We start from the raw sequence: 16,098 nt of genomic DNA, 5'->3' as shown, positions 1-16,098 counted from the left end.
CAGCAAAAATGGTGTATCCTATATAGAAAGATTTCACAAGACCGTAAACGAAAAGCTAAGAATCATCGGTAGTGAACAAAATATCGAAGATAGGTTTACAAGGTTCGAAACAATCTTATACGTCTATAATCATAGAACTAAACATAATAGTACAAAACGATCTCCGGCAGACATTTTTCTATATGCAGGCAGTCCAGACTTTAACGTACAACAAAACAAAATTGATAAGATCGAATATCTTAATAAGAATAGCCATGATTATGAAGTTGATATAAAATATAGACAGGCTCCACTCGTAAAGAGTAAAATCACCAACCCATTTAAAAAGACAGGAAGGTTTGAACAAGTAGACAGTAAACATTTTGAGAAAACAAACCGCGGCAGGAAAATCGTTCATTATAAATCAAAATTCAAGAAACAAAAAAGATTAATAAGAGCAAATACGATACTTCCAGACCAGCCAGAGAAGCGCAAAGTACGCAATATATTTCTAATAATGCTTAGTTGCATGTTATCACTTATCACTATGGTCAAATGCAGCAACATCGAAGTAAACCCTATAAGTGCGAAAAATGGATACCTTATATTTCAAGCCGGAACGATGGAAATTCCAACCATCTACAATTCCACTATTTGAGTATACACATAACAAAGACAAAGCTTATGTTTGAAAATCTAGTAACTGAAGCAAACGACTATCCCAATGTACCTCAGATACAATATTTAGTCGAAAAATTTAAACGGGAAATAAATGAGTTATTAACAGAAGCAAAAGTGGTCTCTTGAACGTAGTAGGGAAGGCATATAAATACTTATTTGGTACATTAGATGAAGACGACAGGGAGGAGTTGAAGGAAAAAATTAATAACATGTCAGAAGATTCCGTTAAAAACCATGATCTAAACACGGTTATCGACATAATCAACAGCGGTTTTTTTTTTTTTTTTTAATTCCTTTTTATTCCTCTCGGGAACTTAGGGATTTACGAGAGCTTTCCAGCTAAAGCCGTTTTTATGTTTGAACTTCTCGTATTAGTTTCAGTAATCGTTGTAAGTTTTTCGACCGATCTGGTGATTGGCCAGATGCGGCTTATCCCAGTGGTGGGGCTGCCACCTGTCGCCATCGGGGATTGCCGTCTACGGTGTTGTGTTATTCGTAGAAAAGCGAACAGTCTGGTAACGCGCGCTCGCCCTGCTGGGTGTAGTTGCTGTTCGCAGAAAAACACAGGGTGCGCTTGGTACTATGTGGGTGCCCCCGTTTTTTCTCCCATGTAGTGAGGAGGGGGTGGGTCGTTGGGGCAAATGTAAGTTGCCGACAATTGTTGTAATAGTCATTTATTATGTGGAAGAATACTTACTAAAAGTTAGAAAAGCATTTCAGAGAGGAAGTTTTTGTGTGGCCATGCTCTCGTCATAGGTGGGGTTTAAACCCACGACCCCGTGGTTAGCAGATAGTTGCGCTATCCACTACACCATGAGGCCCCACACAATAGACATAATTAATAGGCTCAAGGTGGAAAAAGAACAGAGCCAACAAATTGCAATACTGATATTCAACCTAAAGCAGTTTACAGAATACATAGAAGACATCGAGTTAGGTATGCAATTAACCAGATTAGGAATCTTTAACCAAAATTACTAAAACATGATTATATGAAACACGTAAATTCGGAGAAAATGCTAAAGATAAAAACATCAACTTGGCTTAAGACAGACACGAACGAAATTTTGATTATATCCCACGTTCCTAGCGAGGTCACTTAAGTTCCGATATTTCAAATAGTTCCGTACCCAGATGAACATAACTATATTCTAACTGAGCAAATATTCGATAAGTTTTATGTATTCAATAACCAAGTATTTCATATATATACAGATAGATTAATATTCGACAAATGTATTGTTAGACTTATTAAATCACTCAATAAATCACTTAGAAACAAAAGAAATGATAAAATTGCATTTAAAACACTACAACTTTTTCCAAATTATATGCATAACAACTTTGTCATCATGATAATTAGTTTGACTCTGTATTGTGCAATGTTTTCACGTCTCATTTTAATAATTCTTTTAAGGTTCCTTTTTTAAAAAATAATGTTGGAAACAGGAATACAAATGTCAAGATTTTTAACCATGTTAATAAGCAAAACAAGACTCCGACAGGTATTGAATATTTAAAAAAAAGTAGATAGTGGTGCTTTTCGCCTCATTTTCGACCTTGTCGCAATAACAAGAGAGAACGCTATAGTCGAGTTCCCCGACTATCTGATATCCGTTACTCAGATAGTGGATGTGCGAAGAAGAAATTTCACACCCGGACAGTTTTTGGCGGTTTGTGGGCGTTAGAGTGGGCGTGGCAAAAAGTTTTTTGTCAAATTGATAGAAATTTACAAGACTAATACAAAAATGAAAAAATATCAAAACATTTTTCAAAAGTGTGGGCGTGGCAGCTTTGGGCGGTTTGTGGGCGTTAGAGTGGGCGCGGCAAAAAGTTTTTTGGCAAATCGATAAAAATTTACAAGACTAATACAAATGTGAAAAAATATCAAAACATTTTTCAAAAGTGTGGGCGTGGCAGTTTTGGGCGGTTTGTGGGCGTTAGAGTGGGCGTGGCAAAAAGTTTTTTGGTAAATCGATAGAAAACAAGAGAGAACGCTATAGTCGAGTTTCCCCGACTATCTGATACCCGTTACTCAGGCTAGTGGAAGAGAGAAGGAGAGTCTTAAACGCAGTTTTTGGCGGTTTGTAGGCGTTATAGTGGGCGTGGCAGAAAGTTTTTTGGCAAATCGGTAGAAATTTACAAGACCAATATAAAAATGACAAAATATCAAAACATTTTTCAAAAGTGTGGGCGTAGCAGCTTTCGGCGGTTTGAGGGATTTAGAGTGGGCGTGGCAAAAAGTTTTATGGTAAATCGATAGAAAATTACAAGACTAATACAAAAATGAAAAAATTTCAAAACATTTTTCAAAAGTGTGGGCGTGGCAGTTTTCGGCGGTTTGTGGGCTTTATAGTGGGCGTGGCAACATGAATCGACAAACTTGCGCTTCTTCTATGTCTCTGGAGTCTGTATGCTTAATCTCAACTTTCTAGCTTTTGTAGTTCCTAAGCGTTCCTCAGCGTTCATACGGACGGACAGACGGACGGACAGACGGACATGGCCAAATCGACTCGGCTATTGATCCTGATCAAGAATATATATACTTTATATGGTCGGAAACGCTTCCTTCTGCCCGTTACATACTTTTCAAGGAATCTAGTATACCCTTTTACTCTACGAGTAACGGGTATAAATATACCTAAGAAAATTATTGTCAAATACTGTAAACAAAAAGAAGAACATCCGCACCTTGAAACTAATGTCAAGGAAAATATTCAACCAGAAAACAATATTATGATATATACAAATTTAACGACCTGAGGACAGGCCAAATTCAATGATTGGGGGAGTGACATATCCATAAGACTTAAGCACATGCCTACACACTAATGCACATACAACATGTACACTCAAACACACCCACACACCCAACACCCTACACAACTCTGGATGTACCCAACAGATACCAGATACCTGATAAGTCACCCACTGGTAGACTAAACATCCGTTGTCTAATTTAAATAATCTATGCTTAAGCCCTCGCATCATCGTTGCGTTTCCCACGTTCAAAGCTAAGACTCGCAATCCCGAAAAACAGAAGTATTAGATTTCAATAAACAAAATTATAAGAATCTAAGAGCACTTGTATCCAAGAGCGAATGCACTTGAATCCAAGAGAAATGCAAAGACTATTAAAGTCAGCAACTCCAAAGTTTTCTCTCTTCATTTGATCAGAACCCTAAAGTCTAAAGTTCATATTAGAAAAGCTCGAAACCGAGGCTTGAACGTCAATCAAATCAGAGTAATTATCAGAGTTCAGTTTGAGACCTAATTATAATCGGTCGGTGTTCTTCTCAACTAAAAATATTGTAATTGTCTAAAGATGTGTTTAGACATGATAAGTAGACAAACTATAAATATGTTCTATTTATGGGCTGCAATAAACATGGCACGGGACAACATAAATGGCAACTACAGATAAGTACGATTGCAGTGGTCTATTGTCGAAGTGTCACGCGGGAGGTGATTAGCGCGGTCATAGGCCACAAACATAGATTTAAGATAAATCTCATCTGCATTGACCAACGCAGACTGCAGCGTCTTACAAGCGCTGCATTATATAATTAGATGAACAGTAATCATTCAGTAAATAAAATTATTATTTTTTTACATATGAGTATTGCGATTATTTAATTATATATATTATATATATATGTCCGGCCATATAAGGAGTATACATTCTGGATCAATGTGTTGATGTAGCCAGGTCCGTCTGTCTGACCATCAGTCCGTATGAACGCCTCGATCTGAGAAACTATAAAAGCACGCAATTCCAGCTTAAGCTTTCTAGAGATTCTGATTTATCTGCACACCAGATAAACACAGAAGTGTGTGGCACGGGTCTTTTATGTTGGTGCTTTTAGCAGTCTTTATTTGTGATCTTATTCTCGACTTTGTTAGTCGGCAAAATTTCACTTTTTTAAAAAGATTTACTGTAAATCACGTTCAATTATGTATATCAACTATAAACTGTATGACCGCCACAGAGTGTTATGTTCTGAAAATAACAAGAGAGAATGATATAGTCGAGTTCCCCGTCCCTTCACTTAGGTAGTTGAAGTGCGAACGAGAATTGTTAACCATTTTTGAAATATAGGTAAGAATCGGTAAAAAATTAAAAGAAAAAAATTTAAAATGTGGGTGTGTTAGTTTGGACGTGGGCGCGTTTTTGGCAAATCAATAGAAATTTACAAGATAAATAAAAAAAATAACAAATATCAAAATATTTTCGAAAAGTGCGGGCGTGACAGTTTTGTGCGGTTTGTGGGTGTTAGAGTGGACGTGGCGAAAAGTTTTTTGAAAATCGATTGAATTTTTTTAGACTAATAAAAAAATGTTACACATTATTCTAAATTATGGGCGTGGAAGATTTGGGCGGTTTGTGTGCGTGGCATTATTTGAAAACTTACTTGCGTAATGTCTCCGGAAGCTGAATGCAACATTAAGCATTCATTTATAGTTCTTGAGATCGAGGCGTTCATACGGACAGACTGACATGGCCAGTTCGACCCGGCTATTGTTCCTGATAAAGTATATATATACTTTATATGTACAAAGAGCTGCACAAGAAACGGGAAGCATGTGCACAGAAGCACAAGTTTAGCCGAAACAAAGCCCCGGCACAGGTCTTGTGCAGAAGGTGTAAGAAGACTGGGGAACAAGGGGCACCGTCTCAGGTCCAGTAGAGACCACCTTATCCGGTCCAGCCCAGGTGACAGAACCCAACCCTCGTGAGGCCATCCCGAGACTCCAAAGCACGACACCCTGGGCAGCCTGTCGGAATCAGCGGTTACTTTAAATGCTTCGAGAGTACGGGAAACGGCCAGTGATCTCAGCCGCAGAAAGGTGAGCGAGCGTCGCAAGGGGCAACACTAAACTTCGGCGGCGAAGAACTAGTGAACAAGCTGACTGCCTGGGAAAGGATTACAAGGACAGCGCGATCAGTGCGAAACTCGAGGTAGAAGTCTACTTCGGCATCATCTTCTTGATACTACCAATGGTTAGAGTTTCGAAATTCCTCACGAAAACCGGGAGTAAATCAAATGCGCCGGCCACGAATTCACCGGGCAAGCAACACAACAGAAATTAAAGTCCTTTAAATGTGTTTAATAGAGCACCTGAAAGGCTCATACAGCTCACACATAGTCATGGAGATGAAGAAAACGCGCAACTGTGTGCGGTCTAAAAAGGTCGCTTACCCAATGCCACGGAATAATTATAATTTCGAACAGCTACGAACAACTCGCTCTGCTAGACGCCTAGGCTCTTCCAAATTCTGTGGAAGAAGCAAGTCAAAGGCTTACAATATCTACGGTGCCAGAATAGGGGTTATGCCAGTAGTTCCGTTAGGGCTGTTCTCAGCATCGGCAACGTTTCAGACGAACAAAAACAGTTCTATACGATTTACCTTTGAAGAAGATTTTGAAATGAGTATAAATGCTATTTATATATAAACTAAAGCTCAACCGGGAGGAAGTCGCTAGTCTAATTTTTCTAAAAAATATATCCACTTAATAAAATTATATCGTTTCCTCTTCTATTCGAAGATTTTTTAATTTTCAGAATTGAAGAGTTATTTCCAGAAACTTCCAAAAATTGCTCATATGTACTGCCAAAGCATTTACAATGGAAATGGCATTTCGCAATATTTTGGGCATTTATTCGCATTAGATGATCATTTGTAAATTATTAAACCTTCTCCATGAAGTCCACGAAGCGGTGCGAAAAAAGCAGTGTATCCAGAGCGGCAAAATAACTCTAAAATTAATCTAATTGTTAATCTATTTGAGAAGTTATAGGTCTAACGGACAAAATTTCGACCAAAATCTAAAAAATACCATGCTGAGTCACAAAAAAAAAACCCAGAAATGTCGTTAGTTACCCTTCAATATATACCAAAACTTATCCACAGCTATCTTTGATTGTAAAATTTGTCTATATCGATCCCTTTTTTTAAAGGTCTAAATATTTCTGTCAGAAAGCAAAGCATACTTTAATTCATATAGCGGTTCTCTACATTATCACATCAATATCGTAACACGCTTTTAACTGAAAAAGGTGTTCTTCAACAATTCAAACGTTACATTATTTATATTAGCGATTCTGCATTTTTAATTGAAAACCATTGTACGAACCATACTATCTTGATGCACTCAACGTTCTGAAATGCCGAAACAAAGCCCCGGCACAGGTCTTGTGCAGAAGGTGTAAGAAGACTGGGGAACAAGGGGCACCGTCTCAGGTCCAGTAGAAACCACCTTATCCGGTCCAGCCCAGGTGACAGAACCCAACCCTCTAGAGGCCATCCCGAGACTCCAAAGCACGACACCCTGGGCAGCCTGTCGGAATCAGCGGTTACTTTAAATGCTTCGAGAGTACGGGAAACGGCCAGTGATCTCAGCCGCAGAAAGGTGAGCGAGCGTCGCAAGGGGCAACACTAAACTTCGGCGGCGAAGAACTAGTGAACAAGCTGACTGCCTGGGAAAGGATTACAAGGACAGCGCGATCAGTGCGAAACTCGAGGTAGAAGTCTACTTCGGCATCATCTTCTTGATACTACCAATGGTTAGAGTTTCGAAATTCCTCACGAAAACCGGGAGTAAATCAAATGCGCCGGCCACGAATTCACCGGGCAAGCAACACAACAGAAATTAAAGTCCTTTAAATGTGTTTAATAGAGCACCTGAAAGGCTCATACAGCTCACACATAGTCATGGAGATGAAGAAAACGCGCAACTGTGTGCGGTCTAAAAAGGTCGCTTACCCAATGCCACGGAATAATTATAATTTCGAACAGCTACGAACAACTCGCTCTGCTAGACGCCTAGGCTCTTCCAAATTCTGTGGAAGAAGCAAGTCAAAGGCTTACAATATCTACGGTGCCAGAATAGGGTTATGCCAGTAGTTCCGTTAGGGCTGTTCTCAGCATCGGCAACGTTTCAGACGAACAAAAACAGTTCTATACGATTTACCTTTGAAGAAGATTTTGAAATGAGTATAAATGCTATTTATATATAAACTAAAGCTCAACCGGGAGGAAGTCGCTAGTCTAATTTTTCTAAAAAATATATCCACTTAATAAAATTATATCGTTTCCTCTTCTATTCGAAGATTTTTTAATTTTCAGAATTGAAGAGTTATTTCCAGAAACTTCCAAAAATTGCTCATATGTACTGCCAAAGCATTTACAATGGAAATGGCATTTCGCAATATTTTGGGCATTTATTCGCATTAGATGATCATTTGTAAATTATTAAACCTTCTCCATGAAGTCCACGAAGCGGTGCGAAAAAAGCAGTGTATCCAGAGCGGCAAAATAACTCTAAAATTAATCTAATTGTTAATCTATTTGAGAAGTTATAGGTCTAACGGACAAAATTTCGACCAAAATCTAAAAAATACCATGCTGAGTCACAAAAAAAAAACCCAGAAATGTCGTTAGTTACCCTTCAATATATACCAAAACTTATCCACAGCTATCTTTGATTGTAAAATTTGTCTATATCGATCCCTTTTTTTAAAGGTCTAAATATTTCTGTCAGAAAGCAAAGCATACTTTAATTCATATAGCGGTTCTCTACATTATCACATCAATATCGTAACACGCTTTTAACTGAAAAAGGTGTTCTTCAACAATTCAAACGTTACATTATTTATATTAGCGATTCTGCATTTTTAATTGAAAACCATTGTACGAACCATACTATCTTGATGCACTCAACGTTCTGAAATGCCTTTCTGTTGTGATGCCTTTCTTGTTCATGCTCCAAACTTAAGGGACCGATCAGCAATTTTGGGGTGGCTAGAAAGAGTTTTCGTTGAGCTGATGATCTGCATTCCGCGCTAGATTCGAGGAGCCTAGAAATCGCAATGAAGCCGCTGGAGGTAGGCTCCTCGCAGCCTTCGGCAAGTGAACAAGAGGACACCACAGGTGATCAGCTGTCGATCGCACCAAGCCGTCAAATATTGCTGAGATCGATAGCTAAAAAAGATTCGGAGCAATCCGATCAATCCACTGTGGAGTGTGTCCAGCCTGGGATTGCTAGATATTCCGATTTATCTGCACTGATTTCACAACCAGTGACTTACTATTTGACTTATTATGTCTAAATTGGGATACAAGCCTTGTATTATCTCCTTATCTCCAGTAAACTAATGCTAACTAATGTTAATTAACATACTTTTCCTAGCTAACCGTAAAACGGTGCCCGGAACAGTCTTTATTTGTAATCGTATTTGTGGTGAAGTTAATAGTCCCGACTTGGTTTTGTTCCAAGCAGATTCACTAGAAACTACTTACCCTTAATTTTAAATCATTGTAGCTCTAACTATGAGTTGCATGACCGATTATTAATAGTTATTATTAAGTTTCGACTATAATAGACTTTACCCTATTATCTCTTATTCTGACCTTCTGCCGCTCTTAAAGCTATAAATAAATTAAAGCGGACGATACGCGTTAGCGGCCCTAGGTCGGTAGTTATAAAACCCAAAATATTACAAATTCACTTTTACCAATGTAATCACTCCACAGTATTTTGCTTAATATAATATATTTAAATATAATTTGATTACATTTCAGATTTTTCGCAAGGAAAGATACGATAAAATAAGAAACAGCATCTTGGGGGACATATTGACATCTATTGATCGCTTACCGTCATCAAAAAAAAACCTTCGCCCATATAAACTTACAAACAGTGGAGGAAATATTCAAATGGTTACCGCACTTGTGTTGCAGTTAATTCAATGCGCAACAATATTACCAGATTCACTTTGTGATAATGGCAAATTTAGTAACAAACCGCAAGAGGGCAATATTTTTGAAGAAGAAGGAAAAGGAAAAATGCTACAGCATAGTCAGGATCTACTGGTTTTACAAAAGTATGATGTAGCTGTCAGCATTGGTGGAAATTTCTTAACAACTTTCCTTAATAAATGCAAATCTCGGTCTAATGAAACTGATTTTCGACCACTTTTTGAAAATTTTATTCATGATTTACTGGCCACCGTAAACAAACCTGAATGGCCTGCATCTGAATTGTTGCTTTCGCTCTTGGGAACTATGCTGGTTCGCTACGTGTCTGATAAGGGTATAGAACAAAGCATCCGCTTAGTATCTCTGGATTACCTGGGCATAGTAGCAGCTCGATTGCGAAAAGACACAGTAGAATCTCGATGTAGGGTTAACATAATTGATTCAATGATTAAATCCATCAAATTAGAGCAAGAAAAGGAGGGAGATGTACCATCAAACAGTGTAAGTAACAATATCGGTTTTACAGTTTACAAAAATCTTATTTTCGTTCATTGCAGGATCAATTTGAACTAGAGCCCGAGGAGCAGCGAACAGATTTTTTACAAAAAATTCTTCTCGATTTTCTAGCAGTAAATGCTCAAGAAGAAAACTTAATCTGGGACTATGCTAGACATTTTTATTTGGCACAATGGTATCGGGATGTCATATATCAAAGGCGTAGGATAAATGATGACAAAAAAGGGTTTACTTTCAGGAAGTCTAAAACTCGGAAGAATCGGAAGACTAATGGTATGCTAACACAATAAATATAATTTTTACAATTTTGTAATATGGATAATACATCCATATAATAAATATATGATATAAAACAAGAGAGAATGCTATAGTCAAGTTCCCCGACAATCTGATACCCCTTACTTAGCTAGGGGAAGTGCGAAGGAGGCTCTTCAACATTGACAGTTTTTGTCGGCTTGTGGGCGTTATAGTGTGAGTTGCAAAAAGTTTTTTGGAAAATCGTTAGAAATTTGCAAGACTAATAAAACTTAAAAAAAAAATCAAAACATTTCCTAAAGGTGTGGGCGTGGGAGTATTATGCGGTATGTGGGCGTTAGGGTAGGCATTACCTTCCTAATAAAATACTGAAAAAATATCAACATTTTACAAAAGTGTGGGCGAAACAGTTGTGGGTGGTTTGTGGGCGTTAGATTGGGCGTAACAACATAAATCGACAAACATGCGCTCTCTCTATGTCACTAAAGTCTGCATGCTGAGTCACAACTTTCTAGCTTTTATATCAAAAATCACTAATTTCTTTAAACAATCTGCCTCTTTATCGTATTCCTATTAAAACTCTTAAATAAGTATATGTGGTCATGTGCTAAAGTGTAAATTGTAACCCTTTTTCAAGTTCGTTAAGTTTAGTAAATTTATCCCTGATAGTAACTTCTCCGCCCATTAAATATTTTTAAGATCGTAGTTACAAAAAGGTCCTAATCAGAATAAAAAATACAAAGCCTCAGAGATATAGATAAATATAGGGGTTATTCTATTAGTGACGTAGTAGTAGTCTTATTTTAATGTGTCTTGATGGACCACCGTAGGGAGCACAATACAGACAACTTCTTTCCCAGGTAAAAGAAAAAAGTTGTCGGCGTCCTAACACTTTTTTTTTATTTTTCTTTTGTTTATTTGGTTGAAGGTTTTTTATTGAGCCTGTCGAATTTTTCTACTAAAATCCACTAGCTGAATCGACCCGTTCTCTCTTGTTAAATGTTAATTTTTTAAGGCTGGGTCCTTCCAATGTGCCTTACTCCCCGGATCCAGCTTTTTAAAGAGTACTATGCGATGATGTATTCAGAAAAAATTCCGTTGGGAACACTTTATAAAGAGCGCGAAAATAAGAGTTTTATTTATCAGACTGTTCACGAAAAATTAAAACGCAACCACTCTGCACTGCCCTTAACTCCATATTCTGTGTAGTGTGTCTGAAAAACGAAAGGACAATTTGTTAATGTGTTTTATAATAATTTCAAAGCTACATCATTGTTGCCATAGTTTCCAGTAAGCGAATGGTTTCAACGTATTATCACTCAGTCATAATCGTAGCTGCTGCAGTTTTTTATGTTTGCAAGATCAGGATAGCTATCTATGTCTGTAGAATACATAGAATAAAAATCTATCTAATTAGTATAGCCCCCAGGGAATCTCGGGAGTTTTTAACGCGCGAGTTCTATGACTGTTGGCCGTAATTACATGGATAAATGCTTTTTGCAAATGTTGAAAGGAGTGCCTCGACTAGTTTATGCTAAATTGGCAATTCGCAATAAATATTTACTATTTCCCAGTGTATGGTTCGACTTAATTAGCTTATCTTACAGAAATACAAATATAATTTCATTTGGTTTCACAAATTTTTGTTGAGTTTATTGAGATTTATACCAGTCAATGTTACTAAGTATGTAACAGGCAGAAGGAAGCGACCATAAAAAAAGTATATATTGCTGATCAAGATCAATAGCCGACTGGACATGTCCGTCGGTCCGTATGTACCTGGATCTTTGGAACTAGAATATTGATATATCATACAAATAGTGTATTTGCCCATCCAAGCTAAGTTAACAATATAATACAAGAAGTATTATTATACAGAGCACATAAAACACGGATAGGATTTTGCTCCCTAAAATTTGATTTGCAGACATTTCAAAAAATAGGCCAAAAATTAGGAGTTGCTCTGACAGGAATCTTCAAACTTATTAGACTAGTGCTTGAGAAGTGAAAATACTACTTTTGCTTTATAACAAAAATGCCAATGTGATTGGAAAATTTTTGGTTGTGAGTAAATATTATTCCTTGATCTGTTGCAAAATTCTTACGTTCAAGAGGATTGGCCTTGGACCCGAGAAAAAAATTTCTTAGATAAAAAGAAATAAAGTTGCATTTATGAGGGTTTAGAAAAAGTATATTATGATCACCATTTACTTATATTTATCCATTCTTCCTGCAGTCATAACTGTGAGTCAAAACGTAATCTGCATACATTGGAACGTGGAAGATATAATTCTCTAAGATAGGTTATTAATGGCTACCTTAGATACTGGAATAGAATTCAAAACTCCATCAACAAAAACTTTGAAAAGTGTGTGAGTAGCAGGTTTGAACAGCTTCTGGCCGTTCGACTGGGCGTGGCAACATCAGTTCACAAACTTGCGATGCTCTTCTGGAATCTAAATGTCTAATCTCTAGCTTGCATAGGTTTCTGATCAAGAATATATGTATACACTCTATACATTCTACCTATAACCTACTTTCCACCGAATCTTATACACCCTTTCACTGTACAAGTAACGAGCATAATAATATTTTAAAAGACAACTTGCAGGGGCTGATGCTGATCAGCTATGGCGTAGCTAGAGAGAGTTTTCGTGCGGGTATAACAGCCTTATGCTATTAGAGAAATCTCCGAAGCGCAAAACAGATTCTGGGCGTAAGCCCGCAGCCTCAGCCAAGTGATCAGTTGTCAATAGCAGCAAACACTCAAAGGCAGCTAAATCAGTGGTAGAGGGTATGTAGCTTGAGATTGCTAGAGATTCTGATTTATCTTCACTGGGTTGACAACCAGGGTCCCTTCAGAAGCACAATGTGCAGTCCAAAATTCATCGGTGGTTCCAAAACTAATTTTCGTTTCTCTACTTTCCCCTGATTAAACATCATCTGATGTTGTGTCTTATATACAAGACAAAATAAAAGCATCATATCTCAGGACAACTGTCCTTAACGAGTTTTTTTCCAAGATATGTTCTAATGATTTTCCGCCAGATACTACGGTGGTAAAAGAGCTCGAAGTTAAAAGGGCCCGTGGTAATTAAGCTTCTCTCATCTAGTTAGACCACTGCCGGAGATCCTCAACTCCGAAGTGTTCCCAGATATGTACACAATATACATGCCCGAAATGTCCCCTCAGGGGAGTTCACATACGTAGGGCTTTCACTTTCCGATAGTTTTTTTATTTCAGTTGCGTTTATATTCTGCGTCTTCTAAATTCCCAATATATTTATCTTATCTTATTTATATGAGATTTATATACTTGGTTATGCGTTCTACATAAAAGCAAAATCAAAAACCTCTTCCCCTATAGCACAAGATAAGTTGATGGACGGCGTGCTCGATATATCTAAGTCGAATTTAATATTTTGTTCCTTTCTAAACAAAAGCCCTCTTATTTCGGATCTTCAGCGTGTTAAGCTTGTCTATTTTCTATTTCCCGACGAATTTCCTTGATGGGTGCATAGGTTCTGTGTGGCAGCCTTGTGCAAGCCACTTCTATGAGTTCCCTCATATATTTAAACAGTCGATTATGATTTCTTTACATTAAAAGAAAGGAACAAATTGGATGCAAGAAATTATCCCTACCCATGTGCAGCATCACCATGTCAGCACGGTGTTATAAAATGCAGATCAACGACCACTGAGCCTTCGGAACGTACTTCCTTTGTAATAAATTATTTAAAAAATAACTTAAAAACATGTAAATTTCACTTACATAAGTTTATCATTTGACTATGTTAATCATTCATTCCAGAAAAGGGAACTAAATTCCTTACGTTCCTAAATAATTATTTAAACCGAATTTTAAGTTATTTGAATGGCCGAAGCAAAAGGGCCCGATTTTTCAAAAATACTGGTTCTTGTATTCTCCGAGTCACATCCGGCGCCCCACAAGGAAGCCAAGGATTCATTTATTAGGAACTTTCTTTTTCTTGTTTACTTATGCACGCAGTTTATCTTAAATTATAACTAATAATTACATTTCTTGCCATCGTTGTCACAATCGTACTCTTCTTGAGTTCAGTTGTGTCATAGTTTTGCCAAGCCAAAACAAACAATAAATCTTAATATCTACAGTTACAACCGGCACTAGTAAATTAAAACAACCGAAAAATAACCTGCGCGACATATAAACAGCAACACCAAGATGGCAGATCCGCCCGACTGAGGGCCGACCATGAACCAAATTCATTAGTATATCCAGATCCGATCCAGTTCTCGACATTACAAATGTATCTCCATTTCTAATCAAAAAACAAATAGATTGCACCTGCGGAGTAGAAGTCAGGCTAAAAGACTTATGCATCTAAAATCTGTTGCTCCCATAAGTTACCATAAGTCTCCACAACTCTCTTAACTCAACAAAAGGGGTAATCCACTTAAATGATCTGCAAGGAACAACCGAAAATGTTATACTAAGAACTTCCACATAAACATGTAACTAAAATAAAAAAAATTTTGAAAAGAAAATGGAAATCTCAATGAAACCGGCCTTGTTATATTGACATTTATTCTCACGAACTCCCTTAATATATAATGTTTGGCTATCAAGAAAAACAATAATTGTGTATGTAACAAGATGTAATAACTGCTTTGGATTTGGGCAATTATACCAAACTTGTAATAACAACAAGTCTTGCTAAAACTTCCGCGACGACTACCACCTCGACCCAAATACTACTGAAAAGTGTACAAAATGCACAAACTGTAACGAAGAACAGACCGTATACACCCACAACTCCAAAAAAAGAACATGCCCAGTCTTCAAAACACAACAAGAAATCACAAATAAATCCGATAACAAAACTGCCCTTACAATTGGTAGCACTCCCAACTTAAAATACTAATTTAAATGGGTTAAACACATCATTGCTCTTAAGGAAACCCACACATCATCCCTCCCTATTTCCATAAACTTTAAAATGTACTGAAACTTCTGTTCGAATGCATTCGGTGGCACAACCATCTTAATGCCCAAATCGATTTCCCACAAACTGAACTCTGATTTTAAAGCGAACAGTATTTCGATCAATTCCATAACTATACTTACAGCTGCGATAAATCAAATAGCACCACTTGCCCAATAAAAGTTTGAATATGTCCCCTACCTACAATTTAGGGTTTAAAATGAGCTAATTACCTTTTTAAAAGGGTAAACAAGGGACCTTTATTATGAACGACACAATTAGGCAAAAAATAAAAAAAATGCTTAAATTTTTAGTTTTAAACCTAATAGTAAGAAATTCACTAATAAGAAATATTTGCTTATTAAAACTCTTCCCATACCACTAATTTAATATATGCTAGTGTATCCCTTATTACCAAAATCAGGTGCAACGTTTTGGCATGGACTCAAGCAGGTCCTGGCACCGTTTTAGGGATATTTTGCTACAGCACTCCTTAATTAGTTGTTAGTTGGGTTAGAAGCTGCAACTGCTTTTCTAATGTCCGGCGAGTGGTTTTCGATGGGATTACAGTCTGAGGATTGCGCAGGCCACCCCAAAACAGGAACTGATTTATTTTGGAACCAATCGTTGGCTTTCCTGCTGGTGTTCCTGGGGTCATAGTCTTGTTTGACGACCCGTTTTAGCGTCATATCGTATTCGGCAAAGGGTAGCATCACGGTCTCCAAAATATCAACATGCACATGTTGATCCATGATGGTTTTTATCCAATGTATTGCCCCAACTCCATAGTAAGAGATAGAAGCCCATTCCATTATACTGTGTTTCTACTGCTTATATTTGGTGTTCTTAGTTCGCTTTACATACGATAGAGATCCATTGGCACCAAAAATAACTACCTTGCTGTCATTTGACTGTAAACTTACAATTTAAATGTTCCTTAGC

General features: G+C 37.4%; 1 pseudogene; it reads left to right on the top strand.

Moving 5' to 3' along the window:
* LOC6539275 overlaps nt 1-16,098 on the top strand; it is a 92,796-nt pseudogene that overhangs the window by 54,115 nt on the left and 22,583 nt on the right.

The sequence above is a fragment of the Drosophila yakuba genome, unplaced genomic scaffold, assembly GCF_016746365.2.
Source record: "Drosophila yakuba strain Tai18E2 unplaced genomic scaffold, Prin_Dyak_Tai18E2_2.1 Segkk50_quiver_pilon_scaf, whole genome shotgun sequence".
NCBI lineage: Eukaryota > Metazoa > Arthropoda > Insecta > Diptera > Drosophilidae > Drosophila > Drosophila yakuba.
This window is presented reverse-complemented; position numbering and strand designations above follow the sequence as displayed.